The sequence below is a fragment of the Podarcis melisellensis genome (assembly GCF_964234715.1).
Source record: "Podarcis melisellensis genome assembly, chromosome: 17".
Lineage (NCBI taxonomy): Eukaryota > Metazoa > Chordata > Lepidosauria > Squamata > Lacertidae > Podarcis > Podarcis melisellensis.
Window position 1 is genome coordinate 27,344,486 of NC_138534.1, and position 12,585 is coordinate 27,357,070.

Here is a 12,585-nt window from a genome sequence, read left to right on the forward strand (position 1 = left end):
TAGTCACCCAGCAGCTGCGTGTGGAGGAGCAGAGACGCGAACCCGGTTCCCCAGATTATGAGACTACCGCTCTTAACCACTACGCCGCACTGGCTCTCCAAACTACTAATGGGAAGCCATGTAAACAATAGGAAAGCAAACCAGGAAGAACGCTCATGGTCAAATTACTGCCCTGCAAACCAAAACTGGATAGAATAACCTCCCTGGAAGCATTATGCAAAGAAATCAAGATGAATGTTCAAAAGGAGCATCAGTTATCTCTCCCTGAATAGAAGAGGAATGGTTTTTGGCATACACAGTTTTCCCCTCCTCCTTTTATCCTCACATCAACCCTGTGTGGTAGGTTATGCTGAAAGACTATGGCTGACCCAAGGTCACTCTGTGTGCTTCATGGAACTCCTAGGCCCTAGTTCATAGTCCTATATACACCATACTGGGACCCCACATCACTCTCTTCCTTTTAAGCTAGTAGCTGGTCTTGCTACTAATAGTTGTGCTACTCCAAACCCAGCCTGCCATTTCACTTTCCAGGTTTCTGAAAAATAGAGACTTTTCATTATGCTTCTGGCTTTTCATCAACAGTTTCTCCTGTATGCCACAATGAATACTGCTACCATCCTAAGCAACAACTCTTTCTTCCTTTCAGGTTCACCTTGAAGACCACGCTTAGATTTCCTCTGTGTGTGTGACGTTTCACCTTGGCTGTTAATCTCTTTTGGTTAAAAAAAATATTGATTATATTAATCAATCTTCATTAGAGCAATTCCTTAGGGGAAGATAAATGAGGCTCCATCCTTAATGTTTGGTTCCTCTGGCCCATTCAACTGGTATCTACTTGCTTTCCTGTCAGCCTGATGTACATAATTATTAAGCACTGTGCTTGTTTGTTTGATTTTGTGTGTGTGTGTGTGTGTGTGACTGCTGCACTGCCTGCTACTGATCTTATTTGCCATGCTGATAAAGATAATAAAAGGGCAACTTTACTTATTCAGGGTGCTGCCATCATGAGAATCAATGCAGCAATGGGTATGCTATCCACATGGAGGCACTACTCATTTATACAAATGGTACCTGCAAGAATGCCAGCCAAGCTGTTGATTCCAGCAGCACTTCTTCATGTTCCAGATCATGACTAGGGAACTTGTCGCCCTCCATTATCTCATTGACCATTGATTGCCACAGGTTCCTCACCCTAGTTTCATACTGAACTATACAAGGCAGATTCCTTTATTCCTAGGAGGAGGAGCTTTTAGAATTAAAGGGGAGGGGACTTCTCTCATTCTTCAGCCACTTGAAATGCTACAGATAATGAGGACATTGACGGTGAGTTCAAGAAGCAGCAGTATGGCAGTGTAAAACCTGATCTACTACACTATTGTGACAGCAAGTTTGATAAACCACTAATAGCATGTCAGTGATCTATCACCAGAACGGCTGCAATTCATTCTTTCCAGGCCTGCCTTGTTTATATTATTTGCGGCACAGCTTTATCCTCTTGCTTTACTTGGCATTGGCATAAATTGCTCTTGATTCTTCACGTTAAAATAATTTTTTAGAGGATGAGAGATTCCAAAAGGCAGTATTTATTTGACCTTGGAAAGAGAAGGTCAAGAACTTTAGAGTGGTGGGCTTTGAAGACTATAGAAACATAGCACATTAGGGAAAGGGCTAGACTAGTATTCTAAGCACTTGGGATTCTATACATGGTGAATATTTTTTAAAAGATGCAATCTCCCCACCTCAAGTATTCACACAGCAGAAAAGTGCAATCCAAATAGGGCTGTCTTTGATGGATTGGCTGTTAGATTAATAAGTTCCCTTCTACTTTGAATTGCAGACCTCAAGGAGCAGTGCAATATTCATTTCTATCAGAGCATTCCCTGCTTCTAGGACTTACAAACAGAATAATGTCTGCCTAAAAGCCTTTGCTCACTCCTGCAGAACAATGCCATGAGACATAAGTTAGGTAAAGAGTCCATTTATTAACCATTAACAGAGATCTGAAGTGCACAAATAATAGTCAACAAATACATTTCGGCATCCTAGCACCATGAAACCTTGGAGGCAGCTAGGGATGGAGAAGAAATTGGATTTAGTTCCATTTAAAGGTGAACATGCAAACATACAAAATTCACACCTTTTGAAACAATACACAAATTGGAACATGGCTATGCTTTAGAACTCACGCTTCTCTGAATTTTGCAATGCAATTCTCCCTCCAAGTAATGCGCACAAGAATGCATATACTTGTTAAAGTGTGCATAAAAAGGCATATATACTGTAACTAATTTTTTTTCTTAGATCTATGGATGGAGGATGGTATACAAACCAAATAAATAAATAATCATAAATACAAAAACAGCATAAAAAATTGTATATTAGGGAAAATCTTCATCCGAATGCTGACAAATTGTTATGAGGACCGTTTAAAGAATGAATGAATGAATGAATTCACATACAGATGTGGAAATGTAGAGAACTGAAGTTAAGATCGGAAAAACAAGGAACAAAGAGAACCTGAAAGTGACAGATTCACACATTCCTTGAGAATTCCTCCCAACTTCCCTATGTTGGGCTGCAACCATCACAACTCAAAGTGTGGGTTCACCAAAGTAGATCCATGTCTTTCATTGGCTACCAATTCCAGAACAATGCTGGGGAGTGACATTATATGTATACGCTGTCAGGTATACGCTGCCAGAGGAAATGAAACCATCCTTTAATCAGCATACTGTTTAGAGTATTGATGGCTAATCCGTTTGCTGTGTCCTGATCATAATTATTGAAATGTAAAGTGTACAGCAAGCACAAACAAATAAGCCATGTGGAGACTGGAGACAGCACTCCATATACAATTAACTTGAACAGAAGAGAAAGTGTACAGCTTCTGTCTTACAAAGCAGTGAGCAGATGAGCAATTAAGTATTCTTGTCCTAAAATACTGTCAGTGATTTTACAAAGCAGAATCTTCTGCAATATCATCAGTCAGTCACCTTTTGTACAAAGGCAGTGTGAAGGGGAACTAGTGTGGTGCCTAGAGTGGCAGACAAGGACTTGGGGGACCTGGGTTCAAATCCTCACCCAGCCATTAATTCATTTGACTGACCTTGGGCCACTCGCTATATTTTAGCCTACCCTGGCATTGATGCAAGGGTGAGAGGGGACACTGACCCAGACCTCAGCTTCTTCAAAGAAATACAGGATAAACACACAATTAGTAAATAGAACAGGACCATAATGCTTTGCTTCTGGTCAACTGGAATCCTCTTCCAATACGTGGAAATAGATTTGTCTACAAGCAATACGTATCTTCACAGTTCAGTGACCAAGTAAATGCCATCAATGGGGGCATGGATCATGACTGTTGAAGGGTGTGGTCTGTTGAGGGCGCATGACCTAGGTCAGAGGTGCCAACTTAAATAAAATATTGAGTGAGTCCAGGTAAGCCCCACCCTACATAACTGATCACATGATGTGGTGCACAGACACCACTTGAATGTCAATGCCCATCAATTTTCTGGGGGCCCTCCTACTCAAATATTTTAGTAGAGGGGACCCCTCGGCCCCTAGGAGTTGGCTCCTATGACTTAAGAAGAATCTCAAAGACCAGATAGAGAAGCCTGGATAGAGAAAATCCCCAGGTCTGAGGTTCTACATCTGCTTTAAATAAATAACACGAGAAGGGAACACCAAACACAGAAGTTGGCGTTAGCACTCCATTCAGTTCAACACCACATCACGAATCACTGTTACCCAGGGAGCACTGCTAAAAATATAAGCACCAGCCATTTATTTGCTCACATATGATAGGTTATTAGTATCCTACTTGTCTTAGCCTCATCCCTTAGTGTAAAAGATGAGGCATTTGTGATTATGAATGGTGGCAATCAGTTTGCCTTGGGGGGAGAAATAAACAGCTCACAATGCCATAAATAGAAAGATACAATGAAAACAAATGCAGAACCAAAGTGCATCTTGGAACCAGGGGATGAGTTATTTAAAAGAGAACATGGGCATAAACAAGAAATACACACAGATATTCCAATGATAAATATAGGCAGGTATATTTTATCCATTAGAGAAATTAAATTCTGGAGAAGTCTATCAAGGGCAGGTTTCATTTTTATTTATAAAAAGAACCGTACCAAGACAAAACAACCCAATTTCTATAGACAACAGGAGATGAGCAGTGTAACCGAAATAATTCTCACCTATTCAGCAAACACAAATGATGTCTTTTAGTTGGCCTTTAGTTGATTGTGCTTCTGCTACTCACAGCAAGGGACAAAGGACTATTTGTTGGGACCGCTTTCCGCAAAAACAGCACAGGGTGATGTCAGGAACCGGAGTCAGGAATAAAACACCCAGTGCCAGTGAAGTTAACTCTTTATTCAAAGAAACCAAAACAGTGCAGGCCTAGTGATCACAGCAGCTCTTCCCAGTAGATCTTGCCCCAGTGAAGCAGATGTGATGGCTGAAGGTCCCCGCCTTCCCACCGCTCTGTAAGTTTCCTCCTTCCTGGTTCCTTCCCCAGCAGCCTAAGTCTCCTTCTTCAGCAGCCTGCCTCCATTGTGCCTTTGAACTTGCTCTGCTTCTGCCTCTGCTTCTGGACGGCTCTCTCCTACAGCCTTTTTCTGCTCACTAAACCCTATTACCTCTTCAGCTTCTCCTCCCAGTCTGCTCCCTCTTCTCCTTCTGACCACTCATCGTGGTCTCACCACCAATCCCCTAGCTTTGAGCCTTCTCCCCCCTGAAGGGGTTCCCCAGTTGGTACCTCTCTCTACTCTCTACTCCTCTGAATACAGGCAGTCCATGACAGGTGATCATTCCAAGATTGCTAGGCCCGGACACACATAAATATCCAATTTTTAAGATATTTTTTGAACCCACAATTACAGCAAATCAGATCTGAGTATTTTTAAGCATTTTAAACCTGGCATACATATATATTTGGCTCCCAGTACATTTCCGAGCACAATTCAAAGTGTTGGTGCTGACCTTTAAAGCCCTAAATGGCCGCGGCCCAGTATACCTGAAGGAGTGTCTCCACCCCCATTATTCAACCCGGACACTGAGGACCAGCGCCGAGGGCCTTCTGGCTGTTCCGTCACTGCAAGAAGTGAGGTTACAGGGAACCAATCAGAGGGCTTTCTTGGTAGTGGCGCCTGCCCTGTGGAATGCCCTCCCATCAGATGTCAAAGAAATAAACAACTATCTGACGTTTAGAAGACACATGAAGCCCTGTTTAGGGAAGTTTTTAATGACTGATCTTTTAATGTGTTTTTAATCTTTTGTTGGAATGTATTTTTAATCTTTTGTTGGAAGCCACCCAGAATGGCTGGGGAAACCCAACCAGATGGGTGGGGAAGAAGGAGAAGGAGAAGGAGAAGGAGGAGGAGGAGGAGGAGGAGGAGGAGGAGGAGGAGGAGGAGGAGGAGGAGAAGAAGAAGAAGAAGAAGAAGAAGAAGAAGAAGAAGAAGAAGAAGAAGAAGAAGAATTGCCCAAAGGGATATAGATAAAAATACCTGTGTATCTGTCCAAAATTGGTTGCATTCCCCCAACCCCCTGCCTAAAGAACAAGACATAAATTCCCAGTTTTACTCTTCTTTGTCCATGAATATTGAAATGTTGTGCTGCCCATCCTGCTTTAATCTGCTGTCTCCTTCCTGCTGCATTTCATGTGACGTTTCTCACTCTTCACTACTGCCTATGCAGTAGTGGAATAAAGTGAGCTCTAATCTGTTATTGCCTTTCTTTCTTTTGCTCTTGTGAAGACATGCGAAGAGCAACAGTTCTGTGCTGCCCTATGAAAAATCTGCCATGGCACAAAGAGATTCATGGTACAGTATCTAGATAGATATTGTGGAGTTCTGTGGAAGAAAAGAATAATGAAAATTGTCCTGGGCAAAGCATAGGAAGCACCTCTGCTTGTGACTCTGGAAATTCTTTGAGAAATGGATGGATGTACATTTCCTCCCTCTTTATTATTTTGCATAAACTGTGTGATCCTTTTTATTATTAATATTATTGAATGATAGGTTTCCATCTGCCTGCAGCATCTGCAATTTGATTGTTGATGAAACAGCAGAGGAAGGACATTGCTGAAGATGCACTCTGGTTGATTTATACAATGTTTACATCACTTAAAATAATAAAAAATCCATAAGTGGTTTATAATTGCAATGCGATGAAAGCAATCAAAATGCAAACTGCATTCGAAACAATGATGTAAAGACAGGACAAAACAAGATGGACACAAAATCCAGCTTTATGTCACAAATAAAGCTGAGTGGTCTGTAAAAGAACAACAACAAAAAAAGCATATTAGTTTTAAGAGCACTTTCAGTATTATTGCTTCCTCTGCCTCTGGAATTATCTGAGGGAGAACATTCCAGAGGGTGGGCAGTATCACGAAGAATGTCCCCTCTATATTGCCACCGAGTGACCCAGTTTATGGTTGTGAGCAAGGTCTCCTTGGAACATCTTTAATATCAGCTTGGTCTGTAGAGGGGATGGCAGATTGTTAGGTCAACTAAATCCAAGTTGTTTAGAGAGTTTCAAACATAAGCAGCAAAACCTGGAATATGCCTTGGTAGTTATGGATACTCAGCACAGATCTTTCAGATGTTACAATGAAAGAGGGCTGGGTGTTATCAGCATACTGGTGACCTCTTGCCCTAGATCACTTAAAGACTTCCCCCAAATGTTTCATATAAATATTAAGATAGCACCTTACCTATCCATTGCTAGGAGTATGAAACACTCAATATTATTGCCTGGAAGCACACACCTCTTAAGTAGATGTGAAGCCACCTTAAAATATCCTCCTCCTCCTCCTCCTCCTCCTCCTCCTCCTCCTCCTCCTTCTCCTTCTCCATCTCCTCCTCCTCTCTCTCTTTCTCTCTCAGTAAAAAACCTAGAGCTCCAGACATGCCTTCATCTTACCCATTTAGCCAGGTCCTCTGTGTTCTCTCAGCAACTCTTTCGAGCCTGCCACTTGGCATCTCCTCACCTAAAACTACTTTGGCTCTAAGCTGCTAATTTTTCACAAAATTCACTTTCAAGAAAATTGGGCAGAAATGAGGTTGCTTCCTTGGTCCATTGTCCACTGGAAATATCCTGTTGTTTTTGCAAAAATATCCAATCCTGATATAGGAGCCTCCAAATTTTTTTTGCAGTCTAGAACAGAGTGAGAAATTGAATCTATAGTGCCTTCACCCTGTAAATGCCTCTAAATACTTGCCCATCCCAATGCTGCAATGCTTGCAGAAGAATATGTTGCATGTACCTTTCAGAATGCTGGTATGCTTCATTCCCTCAGAAGGGTTTGCCATGTCTGCACTTTGCATTCCGTTCTGTCATAAAATAAATAAAGTTATGATTTTTTTCCTTTTAAAAAATGAAACTTTAAAGGCTTCCTGCAGGAAAACCCATGAGTGGATCTGCCTGGGATTTGGCAAGCAATGTGCTACTCTCAAGGAGAGTTGTTGCCTACAAATTTCATCCACTTATGTGAAAAGTAAAAGTTAAAGCTATTTCAAGATTCCCCGTTACAATCAATGTTGCAAAAGACAGATTTGGATTTAACAGTTAGGATTTGAATCAAATTAGATCAACACAGAGATGATCTGAAACTGATCAGGCTGCTTCCAAATGCTACAAATACAACATGAAACTTTTAGTTGCTACACATCGATATTTAATATGCAGTAGCTCTCTGATGCTCACCTGGAATTATTGCTGTATTTTGTAATAATGATAACAGCCAGAGAGTGTTCTAGTGGTCAGTTTCTCATTCATTTGGGATTTACAGAGGTTTAACTCATTACCTTTCTTTCTTTAGTGCCGCAGACTCAAATCATTTTTATTGTCTCTGTTGGTAGGATAGTTAAAACACATTTGCATCTGGCCTCCAGAAGAACAATGGATCTATTTTCGTATTAGCAAATATTGTAATTGCAGCAGAGTCCCTCCACCCCATAAATGCTTAGAAGCACATTCCTACTGGTACTTCTATGTGAGCAATGCAGATCTGATGAATTCAAACAGAAGAAAAAATGGGATATATTCGTTCCAAAGATATATGCATTCTTTTTATCTGTGAGAAGCAATAAAAATGTATCAGTAAGTTCAGACTTTGTCTTTCCCCTTATACAGGAAAAAAAGGTAAATGTTGAACACCCCCCTCCTTTACCACAAGGTGAAAAATGGCTTTTTTTCTCAGTACAGTTTTCCTCACTTTCACTATAAATTAAAGACAGTTTTGTCAGCAAAAGCAGAACTTGCACCTCCCAAGAGAAGGGAGAAATGAAGGTCAAGGGATATGTCTCACTTTTTTTCCTGAAGGTTTCATAAGCAGTGTCTAAATGACAGCACCAAAGAGGTAGTTCAGAGCAGAGAGAAGCTCATGCTTATGCCTTCAAGATAAAACCAAAATAATGCCCAATGTGGTCCATCAAGAGACCCCTCCAGACATTCTTTTATTGTGTGTTCATGATGATTTGTGCTCATGATGGTATCAGGGCAGTTATACACAATTCCACTTCAAATACTGTTTCAGCCTGCAAAGGTTTCTGAGCAGTTGCACTGCTTTCCAGTTAGTGCATACTTGTAACTGCTTGCTGAAATCCTGTTTCTTTTCATACCACAAACTATCCTCTTTATTTTAATTTTGTTCTGCTTTGGTTGTTCTGTAATGAAAGAGTATGGCGATAATGCAATAAAACTGGGGTAGCATCACAGAACAACTACTGGCAGTAATGCAGAATGGCATGTGGATGGTCCAGAATAAATCTGCAACAAATGGACTATTATTGTGTCAAAGACATGCTGCAGAATATACCCACCAAAAACAACAACAACAACAACAAAACAACAATTTAAGGGCCCCTACATAATAAAGGATGAATTAGGCTATCAATTTCCATTCCTCTCAGTTTCTCATTCTTCTAGTCTTAAATTATGCCCAGTAATTTGTGATTTGTTTAGAAAAATAAGCCCACATTAAAATTTGTGTGCATTTCATCCAATATACATTTATTTTGCAAGCAATTTCTCCTAATGTGATGAATTGTTGTATATTCTTTTCACTGGTATAAGTGGTCGAGTGTGTACTTTCTCTAAAATATATTTTTGCATGAATTTCAGTTAGAGAACTGCCTCACAAAATGCAGGGAAGTGAGAATTTCAAAGGAAAGGCTTCATTTGAGTTCACACATTGGTTCTAGAAGGTTTGCCCTAAAATGGGGTGGGGAATCTCTCCCATCCCCTCAATAATAAGACCTTTCCTCCAATGCTAGTAAAAGAAAAGAAAATAACACTTTACTTTCATATTACTGAACTCTAATAGACCTCAACTGAGACAGAGAAATGTGTTTGATAATAAGGCCACTTTCATGTGAGAAGGTGAACTTTCTTCATCATTAACCTTTGACCATGTTAGCTGTGGTTGTTGAGACCCACACCCCTGCTTTGAAGGCATCCTGACTCTTCCAACCTCTTCATTCCATGGACCTATTAACTGCCTACTTCCTTTACTTTCTGTGTGGCGCACAGAAACATCCCAAAACATCTAAGGGAGATAGCTGAGGACAGAACTGAAAAAGCAAGCAAGAAATGGCCAGGCAGAGACACAGCTATCCATCCTCTAGCATCAAGGAGATTTACAAGAAGATCTCCTGTGTTTTGAGGTGAGCCTCATCATTTTGCCATTCTAACATTTAACAGTTGCAGACATTTTCCTCAGCAAATGTGGATATTTCTGCTTGCCCTGCAGAGGAAGCATTTCTGAAAGTGCACTTTATTGTGCGATGTTTTATCGGGGTTAATGTTCTGGCACGACTACACATTAACTTGAGCTATTGCGTTCATCGGATAGCTGACCTGCACATTGTTTTCCTTTTGTTTGCTTCTTTCCCCCAGCATGATGAAATGTGTTGCACCGTATCAGTGCATCAAATGTGACTTTTCAGATTATAATTTGGCATTGAGCATAACAGTCCTATATATTCACAAAGTCAAACGTTGGCTGTGTAGCCCACAGGGAGATGTATAGGGGGAATGTAACCACCTGCTTCTCCCTGGACCAGCTCTTGCCTCAGATATGTGGCGATGTTTCACATCATTAAGTTGCCCATGAAATCACTTATATTGGTTTATTCTTGGCTGCTTTTGTGGCATCTAATAATATATTTTGACAGCCACATCATTCATGAACCATGAGCTACAGAAGAGGGGCCTGATGGATCAGCCCAATGGCCCATCTAGTCCAGGATTCTGTTCTCAGTGTGGTCAGCCAGATGCCTATGGGACACCTGGAAGGAGGACCATGAGCAAAGCAATGTTAATCTTACCTGTGATTCCCAGCAATTGCGCCAGTGTGGTGTAGTGGTTAAGAGCGGTAGACTCGTAATCTGGGGAACCGGCTTCGCATCTCCGCTCCTCTAAATGCAACTGCTGGGTGATCTTGGGCTAGTCACGCTTCTTTGAAGTCTCTCAGCCCCACTCACAGAGCATTTGTTGTGGGGTAGGAAGAGAAAGGAGAATGATAGCCGCTTTGAGACTCCTTTGAGTAGTGATAAAGCGGGATATCAAATCCAAACTCTGCCTCCTCCTTCCTCTTCTTCTCATACAATGCCTACTATTTAAGGGGAACTACCATCACCTCCATCTGTGGAATGCTCTCCCCAGGTAAGTCCACCTGGCGCCTTCACTATACATCGTTAGGCACCAGGCAAAAACATTCCTCTTCAACCAGGCCTCTGTCTGACCTGACACCATATACCCTTTTAAAAATGCTGGCTCTTTTTGGGGTGGGGGTGTTATTCTGGTTTTTTTTAATTTATTTAAGTGATTTTTAATGTGAACCACCCTGAGACCTTCAGGTACAGGGTGGTATAAAAATAAAATAAAGCATAATCATAATAAAGGCCATTGCTTTGAGGAATAGTCATGTATTGCATAACGGGTACCATCTCCAGTATCTGCAAGGATCTCAGGTAACTGTGCTAGAAAAGGCTTCTGCTCTCTCTCTCTCTTTCTTAATATATATCTATATTATAATTTCCATTTGACAAATAAAAACCAAAAAAACCCTTCTGAAAAATCAAGTAATTACATATCTCGTATTTCGCCTCCCCTCCCCTCTTTCTGCGGTTCCTTATATTTATGATATTTTTACTGCATTTCCAAGTTAAACCAACAAAAGACCTTAGCTGCTGTTAAAGCAGATCCTGAACTAGATTTCTGCTCTATTACCTGGCCTGAAGTGGCTCAGAGAAGAGGCAACTTTTGCACCCATTTAGGGTAAAGTTGATGAGTAACACTGGTGAGATTAGGAGGGGCTGAATCTTTTCTCTGGCCTTGCTAGAATTTGGTGTCCACCCAACCTCCCTCACTTGGTACAGAATAGGATTGGTCATTTCCTTTTTTTAAAAAAATACATTTTTATTCAAGTTATATGGATTGGTCATTTCCTACAAGGACTCAGTTGGATTTTGTCCTTCCTGCTTCAACCGATTGAAAAATAATCCATCACCCTCCCCACATTTCCACTGCATTTCCTTTGCACTGAAATGAATGGTGTTTGCATTGAATCGGTGTGGGACAATATAATAGTAACATAATTAATTAAGCAATTAATCACATAAAATTCTGCTGCAACAAGCAGCAAGTAAAATAACATAGTTTCTGTCAGTAGCCAAACTGCAGTAGAATGGAAACAGTGTTGCATGCAACAAACATGGTTCAGAATGGAAATTGATGCCTTCTTATATTCATACTCCTATTGTTGTTGTTTAGTTGTTTAGTCGTTTAGTCGTGTCCGACTCTACGTGACCCCATGGACCAGAGCATGCCAGGCACTTCTGTCCTCCACTGCCTCCCGCAGTTTGATCAAACTCATGCTGGTAGCTTCAAGAACACCATCCAACCATCTCATCCTCTGTCGTCCCCTTCTCCTTGTGCCATCCATCTTTCCCAACATCAGGGTCTTTTCCAGGGAGTCTTCTCTTCTCATGAGGTGGCCAAAGTATTGGAGCCACCTCTGCAGATTAATTCTATAATTGTGGCCAAGCTCAACCCATTTCACTTATGCCTCATGTCCTGATTTCAGTAAAACTGCTAGCCTATTTGCAGAAGCTAAGCAGGGTTCGATATGGTTTCAGACTGGATGGGGGGGTTGAGATTTCTGCATTGAGATTCCTGCACTGCAAGGAGTTGGGCTATATGACTGTTGGTGTACCTTCCAACTCTACAGTTCTGTGATCTCAAGGACCAATGTTTGGATTCAGTAAAAGGCAGTTTCTTTAGGCTCATTCCAAATTACATGATCATACATTGCTTCTGCATTGTGTTGACAATATAATGGTGTTCCTAAGTAATACTGCAATTCTGCACAATAGTGTAGAATTCAATAGTACTACCCAAGCAATAGCAAGTTCTAATGAGCTCAGTGGAGCTTACAGGTGCATGGGAATAGGACTGCACCCTAAGAGCCCAAAGTTAAGACAGCTGAGGGCCAATTCTTAAAGTGAGGGCTGCCACAAGGATGTTGCTGGAAATGCCGATGTCTTTTCATGGTCCTGC